This window comes from Herpailurus yagouaroundi, unplaced genomic scaffold (genome assembly GCF_014898765.1).
Source record: "Herpailurus yagouaroundi ecotype Mexico unplaced genomic scaffold, PumYag 29, whole genome shotgun sequence".
NCBI classification, from domain to species: Eukaryota; Metazoa; Chordata; class Mammalia; order Carnivora; family Felidae; genus Herpailurus; species Herpailurus yagouaroundi.
In genome coordinates this window covers 57,575,326-57,602,087 of record NW_024412377.1, presented here as the reverse complement: position 1 = coordinate 57,602,087, position 26,762 = coordinate 57,575,326, and the positions used below count along the sequence as shown (strand labels likewise).

The 26,762-nt window shown below is 36.8% G+C and overlaps 1 protein-coding gene and 2 long non-coding RNA genes across 14 annotated transcripts in view; 2 read left to right on the top strand and 1 right to left on the bottom strand.

Annotated features, from left to right (window-relative positions):
- LOC121010578 (uncharacterized) overlaps positions 1–8,845 on the top strand; it is a 43,959-nt gene extending 35,114 nt beyond the window's left edge. Inside the window, exons 2-4 of the long non-coding RNA XR_005781265.1 lie at positions 2,084–2,191; positions 3,687–3,800; positions 8,779–8,845. This is a non-coding gene — a long non-coding RNA (uncharacterized LOC121010578). The remainder of the gene's footprint in view (positions 1–2,083; positions 2,192–3,686; positions 3,801–8,778) is intronic.
- TENM2 (teneurin transmembrane protein 2) overlaps positions 1–26,762 on the bottom strand; it is a 1,969,530-nt gene that overhangs the window by 1,180,773 nt on the left and 761,995 nt on the right. The window lies entirely within an intron of this gene.
- LOC121010587 (uncharacterized) lies at positions 9,503–19,183 on the top strand. The gene is made up of 2 exons (XR_005781273.1): positions 9,503–9,630; positions 18,721–19,183. It is a non-coding gene; the product is annotated as an uncharacterized LOC121010587 (long non-coding RNA).

Genomic DNA, 26,762 nt, shown 5'->3' with positions numbered 1-26,762 from the left:
CATTCTCCTCCTCCATCACAACCTCACCTTTCCTCTCATGACTATATAACTTTAATTCACTCCCATTTCATCCTATGCTATTATTTTTACACCGCAGACTGAAGTAACTTGTCACTCTTCTCTCTCATTATAAAAACTAATAGTTGCTAACGACTACTGAGTACAGTATCTGGCTCACAGAGAGACTGAAAAAATACTGTGAATGAATAAATGACTGAAAAACAACTCATCTCACTTCTTGGTTAAAATCAAATTGTCACAAATTCAGTCTGTTGAAATCTGAATTTGTGTGAACATGAAAATATTTGGGGTAATTATCATGTCTGAGGGCTTAATAAACATTCAATAAGTGTTAGTAGCCAACATCTATGGTTTAGAAAATTCTTCACAACTATTATTTCTTTTCTACAGCCATTCCATATAGATTATCACTTAAAACTTATTAAAATAAATGTTGTTTGATATATGTACATGTCTTGCCAAAGCAACTTTATTTAAATGAAGGAAACTTGTAAGGACAAGAGGACTCCCAGTTAACAAACCATATGGTTACATACTATTGTAACAACAACAACAAAATAATTATCATTAAAAGCAGCTCACCTATACCTCTATTTCTGTAGCGAATAGGGAATTTTAGGACAAAAAGCAGCAATGAAATCCCCCAAATGTTCCACAAATAACTTAATGTTAGAAATATACATGTATGTGGTTTATATGTCATTTTAATAAAAGTGCCTAGAGGGCACTGATTTGCCACATTTTTCTGGATCTGTATAGCAAGCACTGTACATGTGTGGGTATTACTTGTGGGTAAGCACTATTTACTCTACAAATAAATTACTATGTAGCTTACATTGTTAGGGTCGCATGATAGCCCTATAGCTTAAAAGACTGAAATAACCATGCATTTATCTTGTCACTACAGGTACTTACAGTGTAATTACAAGGTCAACAGTTACTATGTAATTACGTAGTTTCAACATTGTGGTTCTTAAAAAAAAAAGTACACTGTTCTCCCAGTACCTGCTGAGAACCCCTATCTCTGCTCCACCATCTTCACTTGCAAATTTTAAATAGCCACAAATAACATTTTAAAAGGAAAACAAATCCAAGCATCTTTACTGGAATAACAGGTGTCTTAGAATTATTATACAATGATAGCACTAAGACCTCAGACATCTTCTGGTCCAATGCACTCATTTTCTTGGAAGGATTGTTTTTTTAATTGCTTATAGTTCCTTGTCCTAATTTAGAAAGTAATTCAAGATAAAAAGTACCACAAATGGCAATTTTTGTTCAGCAGCACCATGTTATAATGGTTGCTTGCATATATATAGTAATGACATGTGGCACACTTTCAAAAGGGTCGATTTCCTGGTTTAAACTTAATCAAAAGAAAATAGCACTGAATCTTAACTTACAATAGAACCCTCCTAAAATTTCATGCTTCTGCAGTTTGAATCCTAAGTTCATTTCTGTGGTCTGATTAATACTGGTATCACATTTGTATATAATTTTGTGGTTGGTCCTGTATATGTGCACTGTGCATAAGCCTCTTAGATGTTTCTTTTCCAATGTATGGTAACTCTAAAGTCCTGGGTTTCATTAAAGCTTTAAAAAAACCCTTCAAATTCACTCCCCCCTTTATTCATAGAAGCAGAAGGACACTGCTTTGATAGTCAATATTTGAACAACTCATTCCAAATTTATTATAGGTTACTATCATACAGAGAATAATAAAGAATTTTTTAATTACTTTAGCTCATAAGAATGGGCTGATAGATATTCCATCAATGTTATGATTCCCTTGGATGGAGAAAAGCTAAATGCTAACCCAAACAGATTTTAAAACCATAATTACTTGGTAAACAAGGGAATTATAGTCAAATAATTATTCATGATTACAGATTAAATTCATCTAGATTTTTAAAAATTTTTTTCTTATTGAATTCTTCTATCTGTGGCAAAGCCACAGAGCATAGCACCATCCAAGTGGTATTGCTTCTTCAATAGGTTCTACACAAAAGGAGCAAACTGTATACAGGTTTTGCTATAGTGTCTTTCTTCTTTCTCTCTCCAGGGATGAAACACACATGAGTTATCCAACATTAGTGTGTGTGCATCATATTAAAAGGATGCTTGTTGCCTGATACAGTAGCTCATTGGAAAGTAAACTCCAGGCAACCAGGTAAGGAACATCACCCCACAATTAGTTCTTACAACTAAAGTTCTTACAACTAGTTCTTACTATGATGAGAAATCACAAGGAAGGAAATCACACTCTATACAGACAAATGGGGAAAAGTCCTGTTCAACAGAGAATCTCAGGATAGGTGATGGTCAGGATCTCAAGAGAAAATAGAAACTAACCTTTCTCTTACCATCTAATAAAACCAAGAAATCCATTTAAATAGTTGCAGGACTAATACGGACTAATAATTGATTTGCCTATGAAAAGTTTCTTCTTTTCAATAGTTCCCAAACTAATTTGGACACTTCTTTGTAAGTTTCACCTTATAAACTAAGAATGCAAAATACACCTTCTCTAGGATACATCAGAGGTTAAAAAATGCAAAGTATGAATGGTTACCTGCAGAAGGATGTTTTTATGCTAAGAACCAAAATGATTACATATATACCAAACTAAGTAGAGAAGCTGACAGAAGACTCGGATGGGGGATGAAGGTCAAAAATGACTGTAGTCTCATCTATGATGTCCCAATATTACTTACAAAAAGAACAGGCTGATATTAAACATATAAATTAAGAATACAAAAGAGAGTAAATCAAATCAGAATATAGCATTCATAAAGAAAAACAGAGTATTTCTCCATTTGTCTAGAACACAGTTTTCTGCTTTGGTGGCAAGAGGTCTACCAACACAGTTTGTTAGAAATCAAAGGGCAGACAGAGGGGGTATTTTTCAGACCGCTTGGTATAGAGATGCATGGAGAAACTATAAACAAGGACACTTGGACTGACCTTGTAGTTGCTAGAAGTGAGAAAAATGTATATTATTAGTAGCATACTGACCCATAGGATCTGACCAAGAAATGATTCACACTGTATTTATTCCACACTTTAAGTAAGTATGCATTGCAAAGACTGCTCTCATTCCATTTTTGGTAGTTATTTTCAGTAAGTAAGAAGCACTGTACCTTTAAGTTTTAAATATAAAAAATGACACTGATTAACCTTTAAAATGGTGCCATTTAATCAAAGCAAGTAGATCTTTAATGGGTTTTAAATGGACTAATAAATCACAAGATTTTTTTTTTTTTACCACGGAAATAAACGAAATATTTGAGAAAAAAAAATCTCATTATGCCTCTTGGAGTGTTTGTGTGTGAGAGAACGGGCAAGAGGAGAGGTGACAGGAGTCCACACATGGGTATTTTCCAAGTGATGATGATTTGGAAGGTGACTGCCTTGCCTTATTTCTAGTGAGTTCTGTATTTGTTACCATTTTTCTCTGTGTGCTCATGCACAAGACTTTGAAAGGCTATACTGATATGTTCCAAGGAACTTTGTTAAATTTTGAGACTGGGACTAAGAAAGGTAGGTGAGCATCATGTTGAAGACAATTGATCTTTCACTTTAGAAGAAGCTAATTGAAGAAGATGAGTATGTTTTACTTCTTCCACTCATTCCCTGCTCTCATGCCCATCACTAATTCTCCTCAGGCACAAGTGAAAAACCAAGCAACCATCAGTCTCAGAAAGTACAGACTGGCCTCCTTATGTCCCATTGGTTTTCCTGCTGATGCGGCATTCTGTATGTTCCCCATGGATGCGCAGGTCTGTCTTAGCACTGCAATATATCTTCACCTGGCTTAGAGTGGTTTAATGCAAATGAGTTGAATGAATGAAGTGGATAAGAAGTGACAGCTTGATAATGATAGACTAGCTGTGCTTTCCCTTTGAACCAGGTACAAACTTAGGTATAGAAGAGCAAGATGCCATTCATAATAAATTGATGTTCAACTCTAAACAGCCACCAAAGGATCAGCTAAAGCAAGTGCTAGCATCGGGCCACAAGTTGGAGGATGGAACAAGGGAATGGAGAGAAGTTGCACCTGCAGGAGGATTTTAAAAATCAGACAGAGTGTAGGAATAAAAGCCAGCCTTAATGATAGCCACCACTTTGAAGCACTTATAATGTGTTAGGTACTGAGCTGAAAATTTATAGGCATTATCTCATTTAATTCATATAACTCAATAAGGTCTAGATAATTAATGCCGCAATTTTACAGATGAGAAAACTGAAGATCAGAGAGATAATAAAACTTGCCCAAGGACACACCTGACAAGGCAAGTCAGGATTTATATTCAGAATAATGCAGTTTTGGAGGCTTCCCCCATGTCACTTCTTTCCCATCCAGCAAGTCTGTATCCACACTCTGTCTCTGGGGTCTGAAAGTGTGTCTCTGCTTTTCCTTATCCAAGGCAGCTTTCCACCTGTGCCACTGAACACATGGCATCCAAGAATATTCTCCTGTAACCTGTCCCATCACCTATAAGTTGAGTCTCCCCCATCCTTTTATCTTCTTCCCCGTCAGCCTCTAAAACTACTCAAATCTGTCTCTTGACCACAACCTCATTCCTTGACCCCTGCATTTTCTCTGAACATCGCCATTTTGTGATGGAATAATTGTCTGAGCTTGTTCTGCCCTTCTCCTCCCTTCCTCTGGTATAGATCTCGGCTGCACCACGCCAGGAACTGCTTCTGCTGAAGGCACTGATACTCTACCCATAGACAAGACAAATGGATACCTCACCATGACCTGAGGCTTCTGAGTCTAATGACTGCTCCTTGAAACATTAATGACCTTCTCTTCTGAACTGTCAGCCTGCTGGCTCTCCATTCCTGAGAAGGCTTTTCCACCAGTGGTTCTTCCTTTAAATTTCTTAGAAATGGTGGTGGCATTCCAAGTTCCTTCTTTTCTGCTACTTTCCTAGCAGTGTCTGGATGCTCACAAGCTCTCACAGACTTACACAACATTCCTTCACCTGACTTCTTCACCTATCCCACCAACTGGTATTTCTCATCTGAAAACCAGAGCTGTGAATCCCATTGGGTGTTAGCCACAATGACTTCCCAAATGCATGCAGTAGCCTTAAAGTCAACATACTCAAAACTGAGCACACTGGGTCCTTACCTCACTTCCTCGCCCTACAGTTACACTTTTCATCTTTATTCCATTCAAAGAAGCCAAAATCATGGATAACGTATTTGACACTTTAATTTTCATGACACCTTTTTTCCCCCTTCAAAATAGTTCCTCGGTCTACCAAATTCTCTCTCATAAACCATCTCACTTTGTTGTTATTCAGGCCTTGGTCACTCTTGCCTGAGCCAAAGAGATGGCCTGCCTCCTTGAACTCCAGTCCCACTCCTGCCTTGCCCCGTTTAGCCAGTCCTCCTCACTGTCCTTAGAACAGTATTCTAAAACACAAATCAGATAATGCTTTGTATCTGCATAGGATTTGCACCTTTGTAGGATATGGCTGCTGGCTCCCTCATCAGCCTCATCTCCTATCACAAGCACCACTCCTCCCATATCTTTTGCACAACTGAGTGTTTTGAGTATGCTGTAATTTTTCACATCCCTGGATATTTGCACACTCAGTTTTTTCTTTGTCCACCTTGAATGACCTTATTTTTGCCAGAAAAACACGTATTTTTTCTTCACTATTTCAAATAGACAAGAATTACCTTCTTGAAACAGTCTGTGATCTTTCCTAGAGGAAAGCACCCCTTCCCTTGAATGCAGGCACAAATGGCAAAAAACATCTATCACTGACACTTTATGTTGCTAATTTTATTTTTACCAGAGTCTGTCTACTTCACTGGACTTTAAGATCTGAAGCTACCTTTTCAATAATTTTGGTATTTCCAGTGCCTAGCACAAGGCCTACCACACACTAGATGCTTAGTAAATGACTATGGAACTCGACTTGACATGTGATGGCCTAAGACCTTCAGTCTCAAACTGAAACAAATAAACAGGCAACCCCAATTGTTTTAAAAAGAATCAATATGCCTTAGAAGCAATTTGGCCATTGAACAAATGAGATTTACTTTGGAAATCAGTAAATTGGAAGTCCAAAACGTATAGCTCCAGAGCCTATGGTGTGAGTGGATAAGTAAGTGTAAGTCCTTGGACAACACAACAAACAAAGCTTAAACTGCTTTGTTTAAGCACTCCACCTGTAAAGTGAGGTGAACAGGATACTTTCTAAAATTTCTATAGCTCTCAAGTATCTGTTTTGTTATATGAGGTCATAACCAACCACATAGGGCCAACATTCAAAGAAAAGGACTGAACTGATATTAGAAAAACAAAACAAAACAAAACAAAACCAAAACTGCTTGTTGTAAATAACCAAAGATATGTGTTGACTAAAAAGACATAACAAATTACTTCCAATCATCTTCTCAAAAGTACGCATATAACTGAATCTTTTCATACTTAGCTCCAAAAAATCCCCATAAAAATGTCCTGGAAAACAGTCATTTGGCCAGGAAATGTAGGTCTTAATAGATGCATCAAAGGCTTCTTTCTCTCTTTTTCCTCATATTTTCAAATCAAATACACAATCCTATTATCATTTGCAGCTCTAAGTTTCCCCCCAAAATATCAAAATTGTCTTTGATTCCACAGATCCTGAATATTTATATGCCTTTCAAGTCAGTACAGTTTACTGAGGAAAGAACATAGCTCCGTCACATCTATTAAATATTAAGTATTTTGCTGCAAAAGCAGATACAGGTACACAGATGTGTGATCACAGCCTCTAGAGATACAAACACGATGCTTTTCCCCCCATTTGGTTGCAAATGAGGGAAAAAAAAACTGTGCTGAAAGAAAACTTGCTTAAGTAACATGGTGAGCAATAATGTGGTATTAAACTAAAATGTGTTTGAAGTTGCATATTACATCCAAAGGAACACCACCATAATTCATAGTGATTAATGTTAATGTCAAAAATATTAAAGAAAGTAATAATGATTTGTATCTTCATGTAATGGGCTATCCTTTCTTTGATCTTTTATTCCCTTTGATCAATGAAATTAACAGACAATAAATTTCAAACCAATAAAAAGAAATTCATCTTCGCCCAGCACATCGGTCAGCCTGTGGGAATAACTGCCACATGAGGTCAGAGAGACAAATGCGAAGGCTGGTGTTAAAAAAAGATCAGATAATTTTATGACCATTAATAACATTTGTCGTGCTGCAAGCTCACATGAAGATAAGAGTAATCCAGTCCTCCTTTTGGGCTCAGACTAATTACCTCTGGGTCACAAAGACACTGCTGGACCAGCACACAGCATGGGTCATTTGTGCACTTTCAGAGGGGACTTTACTTCCATTTCAGTGAAGAACACGGTCACATGAAGACCTCTGAAAGGCCCTCAAACCTGAAAAGATTATGGTACTTGCTCCTCAATTTGTAATTAAAAACAAAAACAAAAACAAAAAAACAAACCTAAGCCAGAAAACCCTTAATTTCATGCATGTGCTGAAATTAAAGTGTTTTTGGTATTTTTCCCCCAGGTTCCTTTGGTTGAAAAGTTCAAGTTAAGTGTTTTTTGGTTTGTTTGTTTGTTTTGTTTTTTCCAAGCTGAGTTGTTTAGAGTATTTTGGTGTCCCTCACATCCTAGGACCCTGAGCATTTGCCTGTTAGGTAATTGAACACTTGGTGGGCAAAGCAAAGATGAATTATGCTCACAACCAAAAATATCAAAATATATGTGGCTCTCTTTTTCAAAAGCAAAGTATCAGAATCTATTTCAGGAATTCTGCTCCTCTATGCATTTGTGGTGGTTGTGGATTATTAAGAACTTTAGTTAGGGCTGCTTATACAAATTATGGCCTGTTGGAGGTATCTTGCCAACCAAGGTATTCCTTCCTTCAGACATCCCGTATGTATTATTTCCACACCTCTAATGAGATCCCTATCTGCACTTACATTAGTGCTCAGTGCCAGATAAATGTTGAATACACCCAGGGAATGCATGCAGTCAAGGCTGTCTTATCACAACTTCAATGTCAATTGCTAAGGAAATGCAAAATGGTTACATGGCTCACTATCTACTTGCATGTAGTTATTTGTTTCTTGTGCTCTGCTCCCATTTCACTAGATCCCTGGTGTGTCATGGAAAAGAAAAGGTGTCTTATTGGTGTCTAATAACCTAAGGGTTACTGAAAACTGACCACCATGTTGCTAAATCATTCCACCCACAGCTCTCAACAGCAGGAAATCATGATTCTCCTAATAGACTTATAATATACAGACACAATTTACTTTCATAAAACTGCAGGGGAATAGCTCTAGTTGGCTTTCATGTGAGAAAATTCATGATCATCAATAATTTATTTCAAAGATTCATTAAAACTCAATGTATTTATAGCCCTCTAACTACAGTAAAGCAGGATTAGAAACTGTCAGTGGGGGAAATATTATTCATATCATTTAACATGTATTAAAATACATTGTATAGAAATCTATTTTTTTTCCTTCAGAGTGTAGGTCATTTAGTCCTCTCCAAGGGAAAAAAATTGATAGAGAAGAAGAAATTTTCAGAACTGAACACAGACATGAAGATTATAAGTTATGGATAAATAAGGTCTTAAATATTCCCCTTAGTTACCCGCTAGTGTTTCTTCTCACAGAACTCAGTTATCTCACTTTGATTCTGACAACTCTTTTATTGGCTTCTGTGTTCCTGACCCTAATTTCATAAAGTGACTCCTGTTTACTCTTTTAGTTTAGTGTTTAGGCTTATGAAACCATGTATCTGACCTGGGGACTTCAACTCCAGCCTTGAACCAGCCCACTTCTAGATTGCCTAAATTATTTATTTTTTTTTTTAATTTTTTTTTCAACGTTTTTTTAATTTATTTTTGGGACAGAGAGAGACAGAGCATGAACGGGGGAGGGGCAGAGAGAGAGGGAGACACAGAATCGGAAACAGGCTCCAGGCTCCGAGCCATCAGCCCAGAGCCCGATGCGGGGCTCGAACACACGCACCGCGAGATCGTGACCTGGCTGAAGTCGGACGCTTAACCGACTGCGCCACCCAGGCGCCCCTAGATTGCCTAAATTATTAATCTCAACTTGAAGGTTCATGTCAAGGCCTACCACCCAGGAACCATTACTGATCCTGACTTTGGCAAGAGAGAGATCTGAGATGGTAATATAAATTAGCTCTGATTAGCATTTAAAACTATAAGAAAACTTGAGATCACTCCAGTAGTGAGTTCAAGAAAGAATGGTAGGAGAAGATGGTATAACATGATTATAGACTGTTCTTAGAAAGTTCTTCCATAAAGCAGACAAATGAAGGGTGGGTAGCAAGATAGGAATGTGAGACACAGAGTGTTTTGGTTTTTTAAAATATATTAAAATAACAGTATGTTTGCATGTTTGAAAGTACTTATGGATGAATGAATGAATCCTGTAAGTCCTATTTATGCTTCCAGAGGGAAGGCACAGCCTTCAGAAGATTATTAGAGTCTCAATTTGAGGACTAATTCCCTAAAGAGACATGAAAAATTCAACTATGATTTCAAACATGACTGCCCTCAGGATGTATGTTGGTGGAGCATTAACTGAGGAGGTAAGCATTTGTGATTTATTTTTGTCTTTTATGGTAATGAAATATTAATTGCTTTATGTAGAAAATTCATTTCAGAACCTTTAGTTATTCTGATTTCAGATATGCTTACAACTTTGTGGGGGGGGGGGGGAAGTCTTTAAAGTGAAACCTATCATGACAATGACCTAAAACTTTACACATTATACATACACAGATAGTTTTGGTTGCACCAATCAAAATTTGATGTTGCTTCCACCTTCTATTTTTGTAATTGACATTATATTCAATTTATGTTTTGTTTCCACTTGCTACCACAACCAGAAAAAAAAATCTGGCTGTACAACTGTGATTAGGGCAGTAGCCATATTGGTCTTGAGTGAACACACATGTTGCTGCCAGTACTATTTCTTTAAGCACAGATTCCTAACCTGCAAATTATAGGGTTAACTGCAGAGCAATGATAGTTTGAGGTTCCCAGCCAGTGCCTCTTCCATTCACCTTATCAACACCTAAAATCTCAGCATTGGAAAGGAAGCCCCTGGTATGAAATTCAAGATTCTTCCCGATGCAGGGGTCCTCTCCACCACCCTTTGGATATAGCTAGTTAGTATCTGCTTATAAGTATCTAAAGATAGTAGCTCATTCTTATAGGAACGTCTAGTTTCAGTATTTAAAAACAGTTCTGAATATTTCAAAATTGTAATTTACATTAGCATATAATCTCTCCCCCTAAAATGCCCCTAGTTTGATTCTGTGAAGACATACAGAATTAGAGTCCTTCAGCCATGACATATGAAGACACATACCAAATTCCCTTTACATCTTTCATTTTTTACAGGCTAAATGCATGCCTTGCCCGCTATATCTGTTTTTCAGATGGCAAGGATCTCAGATCCTTTATCATCCTGTTACTTTCTCTTGATATTTACATTTCCTACTGAACTTCTCCACAACCAGATTTGGGTTTCATTTCCACAGCAAAAGAGACAAAAAGTAGACACCAAATAAAGCCTGAGAACGCCAACTCCAAGGAGATTCCAAGCTGTTTTGCCGAGAGCAAGTCTCATCACTTATAGTGTCCGTGATCTCCAAAAGCAAAAAAGTAAATGTTAGGGTGAAAGACTAGAACTACACCAGGTAAAGGTGGAAGAATACTATTCTTGACCTCCATCTCTATTCCCATCCATTCTTATGTGGATGGCATTTCTCTCCCCTTAAGGATTACCTACCCAGACCCCACAACTTTTCTCAGACAATGAAAGTCCTTAAGTGACTCTTAGTTAACAAAAATGCTCTTCTTCCATAACTAAAATGGCCAGTCTAAGACACTAGTTAAAACTAATTCATTTAAAGTTCATTTAATCGTTACCTTTGTCCTCCCTGTCAGCCCTGCTTTGAGCCCAAACTCCATGTTTGTGGGGAAGAGCTATGGTGCCCTACATTTCTGTTTACTGCTTTGTATTTCTCCTCACTCCTAGCTCCTCTGCCTTGATTTCTGACCTTTCCAAATTTGTAGCAGAAAAGCCAAGAAGGGGCAAAAGGTATAGGGTACAAAAGAGCTTATTGGACTAGCACTGATATAACCTGGCCTTGGAGTCCTTTGGTCATGAAAGATGTTTGATGCCTGACTGCTCAAGGATTTCCTCCCACACCTGCTGCCATTCTGAGGATAACCAGACCCCTCGGGGAGGTAAATGTCTCCATTGGCTGCTACTAGGCATGCCCCTTAGTCTTCATCTCCCAGTGCATCTTCAGTCTCTTTTTCCTGTGTCTGTCTTGTCTTCCAAGAGGCTTCCTTTGGGAAAGTTTCTCCCACAAAGCCTATGGGGTACACTTACACATCTTTTCCTTCAGTAGAATCTGGGAGCATAGGCCATTCTCAAAGCAGTCCCTCTCCTTGCTCCCAAATCTTAGCCTTCCATGTTCTCTCATTTCTTCCTCCCCAGGAATAGTCGCACCAGCATACACTGTGCTTAGGAGATAGGAGGGGATGTGGGTCAATAATTCTCTGAAGACTATCTCTGTTGACTTGAGGGGAGAGACCTACTCCTCACCCTTTCACAAGACCCTGCAAACCCCTCCATAAACTCTTACCCTCTATGCCCAGTTCCTCCTTCAGGTTCTGCAGTCACTTTGATAGGAAGGATGGTGGTCATGTCCGGGTGGCATGTCTGAGTTCCTAGACACCTCTTTTGCAAGTCTGTTTGTTTGAGCTAGTATCATATGTTGCAGTGGAAGTAACTGGGGCCTGAGATGGAACAGGGACAGCCAGAGTCCTGATGTACTTCCCTGCTACACTTACAAACTGCAAATAATCAGCAGTGAAGCCGCAAAACATTGTTCTTATTTTAAATATATTAAACAAGTGTCCAAATGAAGACCTTAAAAACAAAAAAGCTTCAAATCATAACATTTAGTAAAACAATGGTAATAAATACAAGTGATTTATAGAACCTGAGATCAGTCAACAAAATTTTTCTCCTAAAATGATCACTTAAGTGTCTCAAGAAATCAAATTATCAAAACATCACTCAAAAGCTTGAAAGCAATAGTATTGATGGGTTGCTTTTCTAAAGAGAGGAAAATGGCAAAATCTGCAAAATGGTTAGCTAAAATGTTCCTCAAAATGCAATGCAAAAATGTCCTTGCAAGAACTGAAGAAAACAATAAGTCTTTAAATGTATTCCTTTCACTGATCTTTTTTTTTTTTTTTTTTTTTTTTTTTTTGGAAAATAGAAACTAAGGATTCATACAATCTGGTTTCCAAACCAGATTCAGATCAGGGGAGAGATACTTTGTTGAAATGCAGTTGAGGATCCCAAAGCAAAATAGAATTTAAATGGCAAAGTATATTCAGTGTGGGAGGGCCTGCCAGGTCTCACTTAACATCTTCATTAATGGTCCAGACCAGAGAAGTAAACAGCAAGTTAATTAAACCTACAGGTAGTCTTAAATCAGTATGAGGGGCAAATACTGGTGAGAGATAATAAGGAGGCTTTAGAGGTTACAAACAGAGCAGCAAATAAAAAAAGAATTTGAGAAAGCGCATATATTTAACAGAATAAGGCCCCTGGAAAACAGGACGGTTCAAACCATATTCAACTGATTATGCAAACAATTAAATAAATCCTAGATTCACTGCCTCAGGAAAATAATCACCAACCTTATTTGGCATTCCCACTCAGAGATATAAAAGAATAGATAGGGGGAGAAAAACTTTATAGACAGATACCTCAATTCTGGAAAAAAAAAAACCTGTTTATGTCTAAGTATAATATAAGAATTCAAAACACGGATGCTTCATTGATATAATTTGAGAACCCATGATACAACTTAAATAGAGAAGAAATTAATATTACCATTTGAATGTAATAATTATTTTATTGGTCTACAGAGTAGAAAAATTAAGATTTTGAAGGGTATAATTTGTTTATAAATAAACTATCTTGTTATTGCTTAACAATTATTCAAAACAAAGCAAATGAGTCACAATAAACATGAAATAAAGCCGGGTGTAGTCCAAACTCCATGTACTTGTTGAGCTTTCTCTCTTTCCAGCCTTATTTGTGTGATCCTTACAACAACCTCCAGGCTTGGCTCTGCCTGTGGCCTTGTGCTTGCTCTTCCCTCTCCCTACAACACTCCACCTCTCAGACCTTCCCCTAGCTGGTGTCAGGTGAGATGTTCCCTCCTCAGAGAGCCTTTTCTGACCATCACACTTAAAGCTGATCTTCTACCAAGTCAGTATCGCATTTTCACCTTGCTTAAGTTTCTTGGCAGGACATACCACTTTTTAAAACTATCCTATAAGCAGTTCATTATTTGCTTGCTTACTTTCTATCTCCCCTTTTCCTCCCCTTGAATATAAACCCTGTGATGGCAATCTCTTCGTCTCCTTCACTACTGTGCCCTCAAAAATAGCTCCTTCCATATATGATCACTGAATAAATGAACATATATAACCAGGCTGATAGGTCATAGATTGCAAAAATATTACCAAGAGTAGAAGAAGTGGATGCAACATAGAAAATGGTGGTAGATGATATGATTATCCATGTGTCCCAGCAAGGAGTCTGAATTTAGATTAAAGTTTTAAAGAGGCAGATGCATTAAAACAAATTCTTCAGCATGGTTAAATTGCCAACTCTATAATTATGCATTTGGTGATATTAGGCCTCAAATAATGAAATTTTGAGGATCACTCATCTGATAGCATCAAACCAGTGTGTATATTTACTCATGAAAATTCATGTGAAGTTAACTACCATGTAGTGACTTCCAGTTTTCTTTTTTTTTCCAATAGAGTGGAATTAATGTGTGCAACCTAATGAAATATGCTGCAATTAAAGAACTACTATGCATAGTAATATCTCTGCATGTATATGTTTCAAATAAAGTAGAGTCTGTGGTGACATTTCAGGAAAGGAAAGAATGAAAAACAAAATTAAATTGCTATTAGACTTCAAATTACAGCTAGGCACTTGAACGCAAAGTCAATCTATGAAAAGCTGATTGTTTAACATGCCCCACCCATCCTAAAACATTATAATATGGATGTAGGTTTGTTGTATATTCATTAGGAAATATAACTTGGTCCATAAACCAAGAAATGTAAAAGCACTTTCATTTATAACAGAAAATCACCCACACAAAGGTTTTTAACTTACTCTAGAAGAGTATTTTCCCTTTTGAGGAGGAATTTTGGAGCCTTAGAAGAGAGTACTAATTCCTGCTGCAGCAAGGGTCCCTGTGACCCTACGATGTGACTAGAGTAGTCAACCTCAAATCAAAGGAAGTAGATTAAATAACCAACCCCTGGCTTTCAGCCTCAAAGGGATTTGGAAATTAATCAACACAGTTAAAGAGCATTTTGGAACAAATACTGGAGGAAAATAATAATAATTCAAATGCATTTTTCTTGACCACTGGTGTAAAACAATTTAACTCTGAAAATAATATCACACCTGCCTCTCTCTTCACTGTTTTTCTTCCTTACTGTCAGAATAAGTTCCATATTAGGGTATCCATCCAGGATGATCAATTGTCCCATCATCTAATTATTTTTTTTAAGTTTATTTATTTATTTTGAGAGAGAGAGAGAGAGAGACAGAGAGATAAAGAGTGGGGGAGAGGCAGAGAGAAGGAAAGAGAGAATTGCAAGCAGGCTCTGCACTAACAGCTTGACTTGGGTCTTGAATCCACAAACCGTGAGATCATGACCTGAGTCGATATCAAGAATCAGACACTTAACCGAGAGCCACCCAGGCACATCCCCTCCCCATCACCTAATTCTAACATACCTAAGTGAAATGAACCTCTGAAAGAATGAACTAGTTTTTGCTGCTGAACCCTCAAGATTGAGTGAGGCAGCAAGAGTCATTGATTTGGGGGCATGAGGGTTGGTCTGGGGAATAGGAAACCACATAGAAATAGCCAACATTATTTTCCCATTTCCTGGTATGGTCAAAAACTTCTCTAGTCTTCCCCATGGAGTTCAGAGAAGGTTTCCCTCATTTCCCTGTACTTTCTCCCAAGATGCATAAAGCTTCTACCTATGGTACCCAACTCCAGTATTGTATTTTATCAAGGGGCTACTTTGAGACAATGGCAAGTATCTATTTTCATGATAATTGTGAGGATTTAGGAAAGTTAAGGTACATGTATATTCAGAAAGACATGCATATGAACTTAATGAATACACATGAAAAACTGATTCATCCAAGAGATCTTCCTCTTGTTTCTTTCAATCTTTGTTTTATTTAAAGTGGAAAAAATCATCAAAGAAAACTATAAGTTCTACAACATGATATAAAAACTTTATGTTGTAGCACATTTATTATGTCTAAAAAAAAAAACCCAAACCTCATAGCCAACCCCCAAAAATGTATGGAGTTACAAATGTTGAATGACAGTTAGGTGTTTGCTAAAAACAAAAATGTTTCTTATAATGAGTATCAATGTTACCCAGAATAATATGGTTAAGTTACTTATGTTCCTATGCTTACCTTCTTTCAAATGATGCAATTTTAAAAGTTTCACTGTCATCTCTTTTTAGTATTAGGAAGGAAAAGTCTGTAATATATTTTCATATAAAAGACAGGAATAAAAACTATAAAAATCACCATGAAATAAACTAAAACTGACTAGCTGGCTTTCACTTTTTAAACTGTACCTTCAACAAAAACAAATATCAAGTAAAATTGCAAGCATCTTTCAAAGGTTAGTCATCAGTGTTGAAGACAACAATCAGCTTGTCATAATTAACTTTATAACTAGGAAATGTGAACACTAGAGACAACACGATGTCCGCATCTACAGCTTAAAAGATAAAACTCAAGTGGATGAAAATTGAACATGGGCCAACCTGCATTATTCTATTCACCTTGTATAAATCAAGTACGCAGAATGCCTGTACATCAGCAGTGTTGTGTATTAGTTCTGTTTTATTGGACTGAATGCATTATTTCATGAAGTGAACTTTCTCAAAAAATAGCAAGTATAAAGAGATGTGAATTATATATGTGCTTCAGCACAATATACTATTGACTTTAAGTTTAATGCTGTTCCTGCAAATATTACTAACCTGCATCCCAGCCCTTTGATCTAATACTTGTCAGTCAGGAATGTGACACTGAGAAAATTATTCCAGCAAGCAAGCCTAGATGCTTTCTACTTTTAACTTCTGTCTCTCACTGAAGTTTTCCCATTGCCTTGCCTACACAGCCCTACTTGCTATGGTTTCCAATAATTACACCTCAATTTTTTGAGCTCAAAAATGAAGGAATTCAGGTGAGAACTTTATCTGTAAGAGCCTTGTATTCACCATGGAGAAACTTTAAAAAAAAAAATAGACATAAGATGGCACGATATAAAGGTGACAAAATCTTTCAGCTGAGTTCAAAATAAAGTATGTAAATAGCTCTGTAACACCCCACAATTTCTACAAATATGAAATACAAAAGGGAAAACAAGAATAAAATAACCACAGGTTCAATGAAGATAGACCATGCAGCCCTGGAGTGAGGGGGGAGGAGGTGGATGGGGAGAGGAATCCGATTCAACTTTTTTTCCCCCACAATTCAGGAATAGTTCTCTTGGCCACGTATTTATTAAAACTCCTTACCCAGTCTGCTCATAAACAATTTGAGAACTCATACACTACAATATTCATAGCCATGTTCAAGAAGTGACCTTCTGAACTGACTTTATTATGAGCTATAAAAAGTGCTAGCTAATAAAACACAAGGGCATTTAGTTGATTTCCAAGACTTTACTTTCTAGGCTTCTCACCCCCTTCACAAAAGCTCTCCCACTAATGATCAGAGCTGTTTTGTGAACCACCCTTGACAATACAGAAACCCAAAAGCAAAGGCAGCAAAAATACATCCCACTGAATCCTAAAGACATTATTCAACCTGAATTATAATGCGAGACTTACAAATTGTGCCACTAAGCATCTCTATTGTGCCTTACTTGTTGTTCAATTACGTTCATGCAGGTTTTTTTTTTTTTTTTGGTGGTTTTACCCTTGGGTTTGTATTCTACAAAAGCTCATAAAATTCTTGAAATTAGCTATACCTGTAATCTTATAATATTCCCCAGACTGTGAATGAAATTGTACTTATTCACTTAAAATTAATATCCTTTTCTTGATTCTCCGTGGAATTCTGACAAAACATGGAATTTAATGCTCACGTACCTAGCTGTTTTAATGCAACAGTCATGGCTATCTATCGCCTAACTGTGGCAAAGCAAGATTAGAAAACGTCCTACTGCTCACAGCGTGAACCTGTACTCAGGTCATTTTAGCAGGAAGAGAAACTGAACAATTCACAAGCTTTTCAAGAATTCAAAACAGGAATAAAAAGAAAAAGGGGGAGGAAGAAACCTTTCCAATCCTATGAAAATAAAATCCATTCATTTTATTCTTAAGTTTGATTATACATATCTTTGAGGTTGTCCTATTTTGGAACCAACTACTGACTCAAGTACTCAGATGACTGCATGTTTACTAACTGAAGTCATGTCATGTGGGAACGCAGTGCTGCCATTTCTCGAGGAAAGCCAAAATAGCTAGAATTTTTTTTTTAATATGAAACTTCTAACATTAAAATTCTCTTTACATTTGGCTTAAATGAAAGCTAACCTCAATTGCATTATTAAACTGGAAAACAAATAGTCTCTGGTACTTGTGATGAATGTTTATAGAGAGAAGAGATCTTGCATCCTGGCCATAAGCACGATTGAGTAGAATTTTGCCCTTTGATTGGGTCTCAGTCTTCCTACCTTCAAAGTGAAGCTTTTATGAGACTCTGGACCAGCCACTCGAAAGATCTGGAAACCACATATTCTCAGGTCCCATTCCAGTTCTACAGAATCAAAATTGCCAGAAGCAATACTTTAAGGAAGCTCCTTAAGCAAGGCCGGGAAGTGGTTAGGCAGACTTCGAGATGAACGTGGATTAAAGCCCTTCAGCTCTAAGGAACAGTAACATTGTAAGGAACATCTGCAGAAAGTTACTTCCTGGCCAACAGGAATGAGGGTAGGGGAGGAGTGGTCAATAAAGTGTGTCTGGCAGGCATCAACACTGTTTAAACATAGGATAAGGTTGCCACCAATTTGTGCAGAGAATCTCCCTTCCCTTCTCAGGAGTCTCCTACCCCCTGCTGGTACTACCCAGAATTTTTCACTTCCCTGCTATGTTCCTGTTACTATAGAGACAGAAGCCAGTAAAAGCAGCAATGGTGCAAACACCAGAGCTGGCTCCTGAGAGTGAAGAAAGAAGGAGAAAGGTCAGAACAAAGAGGCCAGCAAATGGGAGTTAAGAGGAAAACAACAAATCCTCATAGGGCAGAGTCCATAAACACATATGTCTACAGGGGCTAAGCAAGTAATAAAAATGAAGCTGGGTAAATGGAAAAAAGGGTGTGGGACAGGAGCATGTGACCCATCTAAGAGGGTTACCAGTCAATTGCATTTATGTGGGAATAACAGCCCGGGGCTGCCATATCTACCCATTTTATCAAGAAAAGCCAGAAATCTCAATTTTATCTGAAATTCTTAACATTTAAGTTTTTATAACTAATTAAGATAATTTTTAAAATCCACCAGCCAAACTCACCCTTGGCCTGCATCACTACCCAAGGAGATATGTGAACTGTGAGAAGGCAACCAGTGGAGAGGGAAAGAGCCCAGGAAGGAAAAACATGATGTACAACAGCTGAAAAGGAATTACCCAACAAAGGACCAGGGGATTTTAATCGTTTGATCGACTCCTGACAATTGGAGGTTTGACATGTTTGTTTTTAAGAAGTCACTAACTCTTTTTGCCTGAATCAGAGGAACATTCATGTGGCTGTTAGTCATTCTGAACTTGGTAAGGACCTGAAGCACAGGCTGAAGGGTAGGTCCCAGGTATCAGTGACTGAGGTATTTAGCAAGGTCCAGCAGGACTCTAACAGCATCCACTGCACCTTCCTTATAAGTGGGAACTATTATGTGACAGAATTATATGTTTCATTTTTTTTCACCTGTGGAAGATGGTTGTGAAGATAATAAAGTAACATTCACTGAGTACCAAGTGTTGAGTCTGCAAGGGTTGTGAGCAGTGGATAAATGTCAGCCATTATGAACATCTCAATCATCCCTGACAAGTCCAGGAGGAAGGAATTAATGTAATCTTGATTTTAGAGATGAGGAAAGAGATTTAGAGAGATTACTAAATGACTTGCCCATGTACCTAGGAAGCAGTGAATCAGGTTTGGAGGCTTCTAATCACTAGTCTACACTACGAGCACCAAGTGTAGAATGCAGTAGAGAAAGGGCTAGCGTCCAACACACTGGAGTAGGTAAGCTACTCTCTTCTACTCTTCCAAAATATTTCAGATAAACCAAAACATTGATTATAGTGTATCTACTGACTCACTGGAGCACAAAAGAGACTGTTTAAAAATTCTAGTAGCTCTTTATTATATTTTATGAAGAAAATGATATCCTTGCTGTATTTATGACTGTTAGAATTCACAAGGCCAAGGGTCTGTACTATTAGATGGGAAATCAGGGAAGAACAAAGTATTTCAGTTCAGCATCCTACACTTGGAAGTGACAATGCAACAAAGAGATGTATTCATTGGGGAGCTCATCCTATGATTGCAAATATAAGCCATACAATTAAAATGACCTGGCTGGCTTGGGTACAAAGACTAAAATGAAACACAACTCTGCTTAACTGATGAAATTAGACTGCTGAGTTACAATTTTTCATGTCCTGCTATTTAAAAAGTCAAGTAATATTTTTCAAAGCTTCGATGGTAACATGGAAAAACCCAATACAATGCAAACAGAGATTCAAAGAATTTTAGACCTGAAAGGGTCCTTACAAATAATTTCATATAATTCTTTCATCTAGTAAGTTAGGAAATTTAGATCTAGAAAGTATGACAATATAAGCCTCAAATCACATTGCCTCATTGGTTGTAGAACTTAGACAGCTTGGGATAGATGCTATTGACTAACTCATAGATAAGATCAACTTAGAGTCTTCTGTTACTTTAATAAGGGGGCCCGCTAAATTTGATTTCGTTTGCTAAGGAAAAAAAAATACATGAAAGAAAAAGTTAATAAATATGATGACTTCCTACATGTATTTGCTATTTATACATTTATATTATTTTACAGATATAATATATTGAGTTCTCAGACATAAGAAAAAATCTGCCTACAGAAGTTGGCAAAAGAAATTTAGAAAAGAAACAATAGCAAAACACATGAAACCAAAGGGATACATTTTTTCACTTAGATTGGCAAAGAGTAAAAACATGATAAAAACATTTTTGGTGAAGACACAGGTCAATTGACACAAAACAGACTGTTGATAATTCTGTGGAAAGAATTTTCACAATGTGTTTCAAAATATATAATGTGTATGCATACCCTCAGATTGATTAGGTCTAATACTAGGGATTTATTTTTAAGAAAACAATTTGAGAGCTGATCAAAAGTATGTGAACAAGGATTTTCATTTTAATGTGTCTCATAAAAAATTAGAAACAACTGAAATGTCATATTAGTAAAATAAGTTATAGTATATTAAGCTTATGACATTATTATACCAGCATATTGCTGTGTATTCATGGGCATGATGGTTAAGTTCTTATAACTGAGAGGGCAAAAAAAAAAAAAGTTTAAAATATAAATACATGATGCCTTTTATGTAAAATTTTACAGGTATGAATAACAAGATGTCTGGGACAATATGTACCAATTAATATTGATAATTTTTGGATATAAGATTTTGAATGATTTGTATATTCTTCTCTATATCTTACTGAATTATTTAAGTCAAATTTAAATGACGACGCATTATAGTCAGGAAAGAAAAAAACAATAAATATAGTTTGATTTTGATTTTTTTTCTAAAGTAAAAGTACTTAAAACACACACACACACACGCATATACACACACGCAAAACAAAAAGGGGCACAAGATGATCTATACCATTACCATAGACTTTCCAAGTAACTTCTAACATTTACCATTTTTGAAAAAGCAAGCAGAATTATCTGTGATCCTAACATAATTCTGCATCTAAAGTAAATGCTAATAGAGACCTAAGTACCTCCAGGACTTTACAGAGAGGATATTTGAATTCAAATAGAGATTTTATTACTATCTAGCTAGGTAAACCAGACTCAGCCAGTGAACATTCCTTAGACCTCATTTTCTAAAACATTAAATGAAAAATGTGAACCTGATGACCCCTGAAGGTATTTATACCAATAATAATAATAATAATTATAATGCCCAAAACTTGAAAATACAAAATAATTTCTTAGTAGTAATTCATATCCCCTGAAAACGTCCCCCAACCCCTGTCTGAATGCAACTCTCGATTATAGAAGATAAAGTCATATTTCAAAGTTCTTAAGTGGAGCTATGGACATTATTTGAAATTCTTCCAGAAGTCCTTGAAGAGACCCTTAAGAACGAAACAACATATAAACTCCTACTTGGGTGGTCTCATGCCAATGATAAAGATTAAAAAGTGATATCTGTTCTTCTGCTTCCTGAGGGCTTTACTAGGATCCTAGATATAATCACACTGTCACAAAAATGTTGACTAATCTAAAGAAACCAGCAGTGGGCTCTGCTTCAAGTAGCTCATTCACTATGTTACTGCCATTCTCCAAAAAAATCTCGTTTAGAACTGATGAGAACAGAGCTTGCACTTTAAGCTTGAAGATCACTTGGTGTAGGGTTTTCCTGAAAGTGGAAGCTTTTCGCCTACACACATTTGTAGGGCAAAAGACACACATTTCAGGATACCCACATATCTTGTTTCAAACACAGCACTCAGGTCCTACCTCCAAAAGTCTATATAGTAAGCATTGGGAATCGGAAGAAAATGACCTAACGTCTGTGTATAATAATGACCCTAGCTGCTTTTGGAGGGCCAGGAAGTGTGTGGCATTAAAGAGAGCAGATGTAACATTGAAAGAGATCAGAAGTCATAAATTCATTAGCATACTTTTGGCCACAGAGATCATGGTAACAGTTATAATAAAATTGCAAGTACAAGAGTGATGATAAACAGTAACTGACATTCAGCTTCAGAGTCAGAAACACAAGAGAGCACAGCAGAAACTGGATACCTGAGGAATACATGTTGGCTAAAGGGGAAAGCTTCCACTTGACACTGAAGATTATCTATCATCAGGTGGAAATGCCAGCCTTGTGTTGTCCACAGGTTTTTTTCTTTTCTTTTCTTTTCTTTTCTTTTCTTTTCTTTTCTTTTCTTTTCTTTTTTCTTTTCTTTTCTTTTCTTTTTTTTTCATGAGAAGCTGCAAATGTAATTGTTCTGAACAAGTCTAATTGATTCTTACATGCCAACAACCAATTTTTAAATACTATACAGACCAACACTGCATTGGAAAAAAATAAAACAGTGTTGTGGGTGAGATTTGGCCTGTGGGCTACTACCAGAGAATTACCACTCAGATAAAGAATACACAATCTGGTGGGAAATTATATTCAAAACAGCAACAAAAGTAAAATATCTTCAAATATATATATATTTGGAGATATAGAGGAGAAAAAGAAGGAAAAATAGGATAAGGATGAAACTAATTTAGAGGAAAAGGTAAACATAACCAAAGGTTATTAAAGCCTTTGCCTTTTTTATTATTATTTTAATATAAAGATTCAACTGAGCTGAAGGATTATCTTACAGCAGGTACTGTTCTCGGTATTTTATCTATGTTTTCATATTTAATTCTAATGATAATGTGGTAACAATACTATTCTTCCTTTATAGATGTGGAAATGAGGATAGCAGACATTAATCAATCTATAATCCCACAGCACATAGCTGCAATTGAAGCCCATTAATGTCTGACTACAAAACCAAATTTTCTACCAGGACTATGTCAGGCTAGAAAGTAAGTAAGCTGGACTTATAGACTAGAGCTTCCCTGTCCAAGAAGGTAGTCACTAGCCACATATGTCTGCGGAGCACATAAAATACAGCTAATGTGACTAAGGAACTTAGCTGCCAATTTCATTCAAGTTTAATTAGTTTATAACTAATGTTTTTAAAAAATGAAACTGAATTCAGTTATTAAAAAAAAACTTTTAAGTATGTGATGAACCAAGTGGGTTTGGCAATCTACCTTTTTAACCATAAACTTTATAAACAGCAAATATAAGTCAAGTATTTCTGAGGAACATTTGCCATCAGAATCAAGATATACTCTAAGTGGAAAATAGAACTGGACATAGGATGTAAAAAGGAATTTGACATATTTTTTAATTTTTGTATTGACTACATATTGCAATGGGGATACCTTGGACATACAGGGTTAAACAAATATATTGTTAAAATTAACTTTATCTGGTTTGTTTTGTTTTGTTTTAGCTTGTTTATATGTAGCCACTAGAATATATGTGGCTTATATTTTAATTCTGTTGGACTGCACAGACCAAATCAATGTTTCTCAACCTTGGCTGTATATTAGAATCCACTATAAGCTGGATATGAATATCAATGTCCAGTCTGATTGGATTAGTTTAGAGTGGGACCTAAGCACTCACATTTTTAAACATGCCCAGTGCTTCTAATGTGCCTCCAGGATTGAGGTGCCATACTGAAGTGATCAAACTTCACTGTGTAGATCGGGGTGGTGGTGGGGGCCGGGGGAGGAGAGGCTGAAAGCTTTTCAAAGAGGAAGTAGTGGAGGGGCGCCTGGGTGGCGCAGTCGGTTAAGCGTCCGACTTCAGCCAGGTCACGATCTCGGGGTCCGGGAGTTCGAGCCCCGCGTCGGGCTCTGGGCTGATGGCTCAGAGCCTGGAGCCTGTTTCCGATTCTGTGTCTTCCTCTCTCTCTGCCCCTCCCCCGTTCATGCTCTGTCTCTCTCTGTCCCAAAAATAAATAAACGTTGAAAAAAAAATTAAAAAAAAAAAAAAGAGGAAGTAGTGGAATGATTTCAGCTATTATAGAAAGGTGAATCTGGGAGTCCTGGATGGAAGAGTGTATGCATGGATGTCCCTGCATGGTATAGTCCCTTACCTGTCAGCCTCATCTTCACCATTGTCCCTCTGGCTCACTAGCATCCAGTCACAATGATTTCTTACAGCCCCTTGAAATAGCCACACTAGTACCACCTTACAATTTTTATAACAATTTTTATATTTGCTGTTGCCTCTGCCTACAAAGCTCATAGCACAGATCCTTATGTGGATAGCTCTGGTCTGTTGCCCATGTTTTCCTGCCCAAACCTGACTCTATAATATCCAGTAGTCTGGCCAGATCTGACGCTTACTCTCACTCCCATCTCTGTTTTATTTTCTTCATGACTCCTGACACCTTCTGACAACCTCTTGTTTATTATTTACCTTAGGTATCTCCCACTAGAATGGGAGCTCCAGAAGAGACTTGTGTCTTTGAGCCACTCTCCCATCCAGCAAATAGGGGGACCTCAGTAACTATTCAATGAATAAAAGAATGCACATATAGTATTTAACAACAATTTATAACCATGGAGGTTTAATTTTCAAGTAGTCTACCAAGATTTTAAGATACCTTTTTTTCAAAATCTTACAGCTAATGACTAAAACTGAGGGGAAATAATTAGAATACTGATTAATATTCAATTCTGGTAAATCTCTGTTCTTAAGGCTAATTTGATTGCTGGTTCATTTATTTGAATAACCTATTACCTCAGTTAGAAATGTGGATATATTAAAGTTTAAATTAAATGTGCTTTCCTTGAGTGAAATGCAGGACTTGTGAATTTTTTTTTTAAATTCCAATACATAAATATGTATTTGTTTGCTAACGGTATTTCCCATTAGCAAGCCTTCATGAGTAATTTGCTTTTAGAATTGTTGACCAGAGGATAATTCACTAAGGGAATTATGTTTTCCATCCCAAAAGAAGAACAGAAAAATGCAGCTAAAGCTACACTTGTAGACATATGCTAATATGTGGCTCATTTGCTTCCTGATAATAATTTGAAGACCTCTGTGTTGCAATTTCTATTTTGGACGTATAAGGTGCATTCTCATTCTCTTGGGGTGCATAACAGTGAAAAGATAACAGTGGGTGGCTTTCAAAAGAGACTTTTTTAATTCACTAACTCTGATTCTATTGTCATTCTGGTCAACAGTGTAAGAGTAAATAGCCATCCTATAGGGATATAGGGGGAAAATAACATTTTTATTGGATGCATGTTACCTTTAAAAATCATCTACACTTTTACACTCACACAGTCAGTTCATAGTACTAATATCACATCTAATTTCTCTGAATCTCAAGAGATATTCAAAGAATGCTGTGATGGTTTATGTCCACAAAAACCAATAAAAGAATTACATTCATCCAGGTATGCGCCTTTCTCATCTGTGACAGGTATATGTGAGTAATACTCTTCACATATATAACCAAGCATAATTCAAAATATTACTAATTTAAGTTAATACCCTCCATTTCATTTTAACTACTTCAGAATGCCATGCATTAAAACACAGTAAGCTGAAAATTGCTAATAAAGTTTAGTTGCAAGGTGGTGTAAGAATTCCTGTCATTGTCCTTGGATTGAACCCAGTAGTGAAGAATGTTAGAATTATTATTACTCATCTATCAGTGGCCAGAGTCTCAGAGGCTAAAATTCTCTGAAGGGAGATGGAACATTAAAGAGGGCCAGTATGTAGAAAGTCTTAAAGGATGTGATAAGTATATCATAATTCCAAGGAAAATGCTTTCCTGTGGCTACATGATGTCTTGGAATAGTATCAACAAATATTAGAGTAAACAGATTTGTACTTTTGTCTTTACTAATTTAATGCACTTTTGAACCTTCATTAAAAGCCTTCATACTGAAATGAACAAAATACATTAATACTACAAATGCCTATGTAGCCACTAGAGTGAGGATTCCAAAGCCAAAGCCCTCCAGGAGAGTCATGTAAATTAGGGAAGGGGGACGGAAGAGAACAATGAGTAATGGAAGGATTGAGGCTACTGGATGGTACATGTCTCAGGTGACGGGAGAAGGTAAGTATTCAGCCTGTTATTGCCACCAAGGTCCAGTTTTACCAAATCTCCTAATTTTTCAGAAGACTTTGAGAATTTACATTTTTATCTTTCAAATTTTAGAAGTGACTAACACCCACTTTCATAAGACACAATGTGAATTGAATAGCCAGATTTCTCAAATAAGTCTACAAGACATTCAGTCTTTTTGAATTCCAGATAAACAATGAACCTTTTGGCATAAGAATGTCCTGAGGATCACGAGGCATACTTATACCAAAAATGATTGGTTGTTTACTCTAATATTCAAATTTACTGTGCATCCTCTATTGTGTCTGGCAATCACATGTGTGAAGCAAATTTGCAAGACAGATTCATCACTTGGGCCGCACCAAAGTTGCAAAATAAATCCTGCCTTGTTGAAAGGCAATGGCCACTTCATTTGGGTATTCAATTCAAACCACCTCGTTGGAGTCTGTTATTCAACTGCTGTGTTTCTGTTTCTTTGGGGTCTTATTTTAACAAATGGGTATCAAGCTTCCTCAAATGCAAGGAACTCCCCTTCATTCTGAAAATAGATCCACAGAGTTAAGTACACTAAGTACGTGCTATGTATCAGGTCTT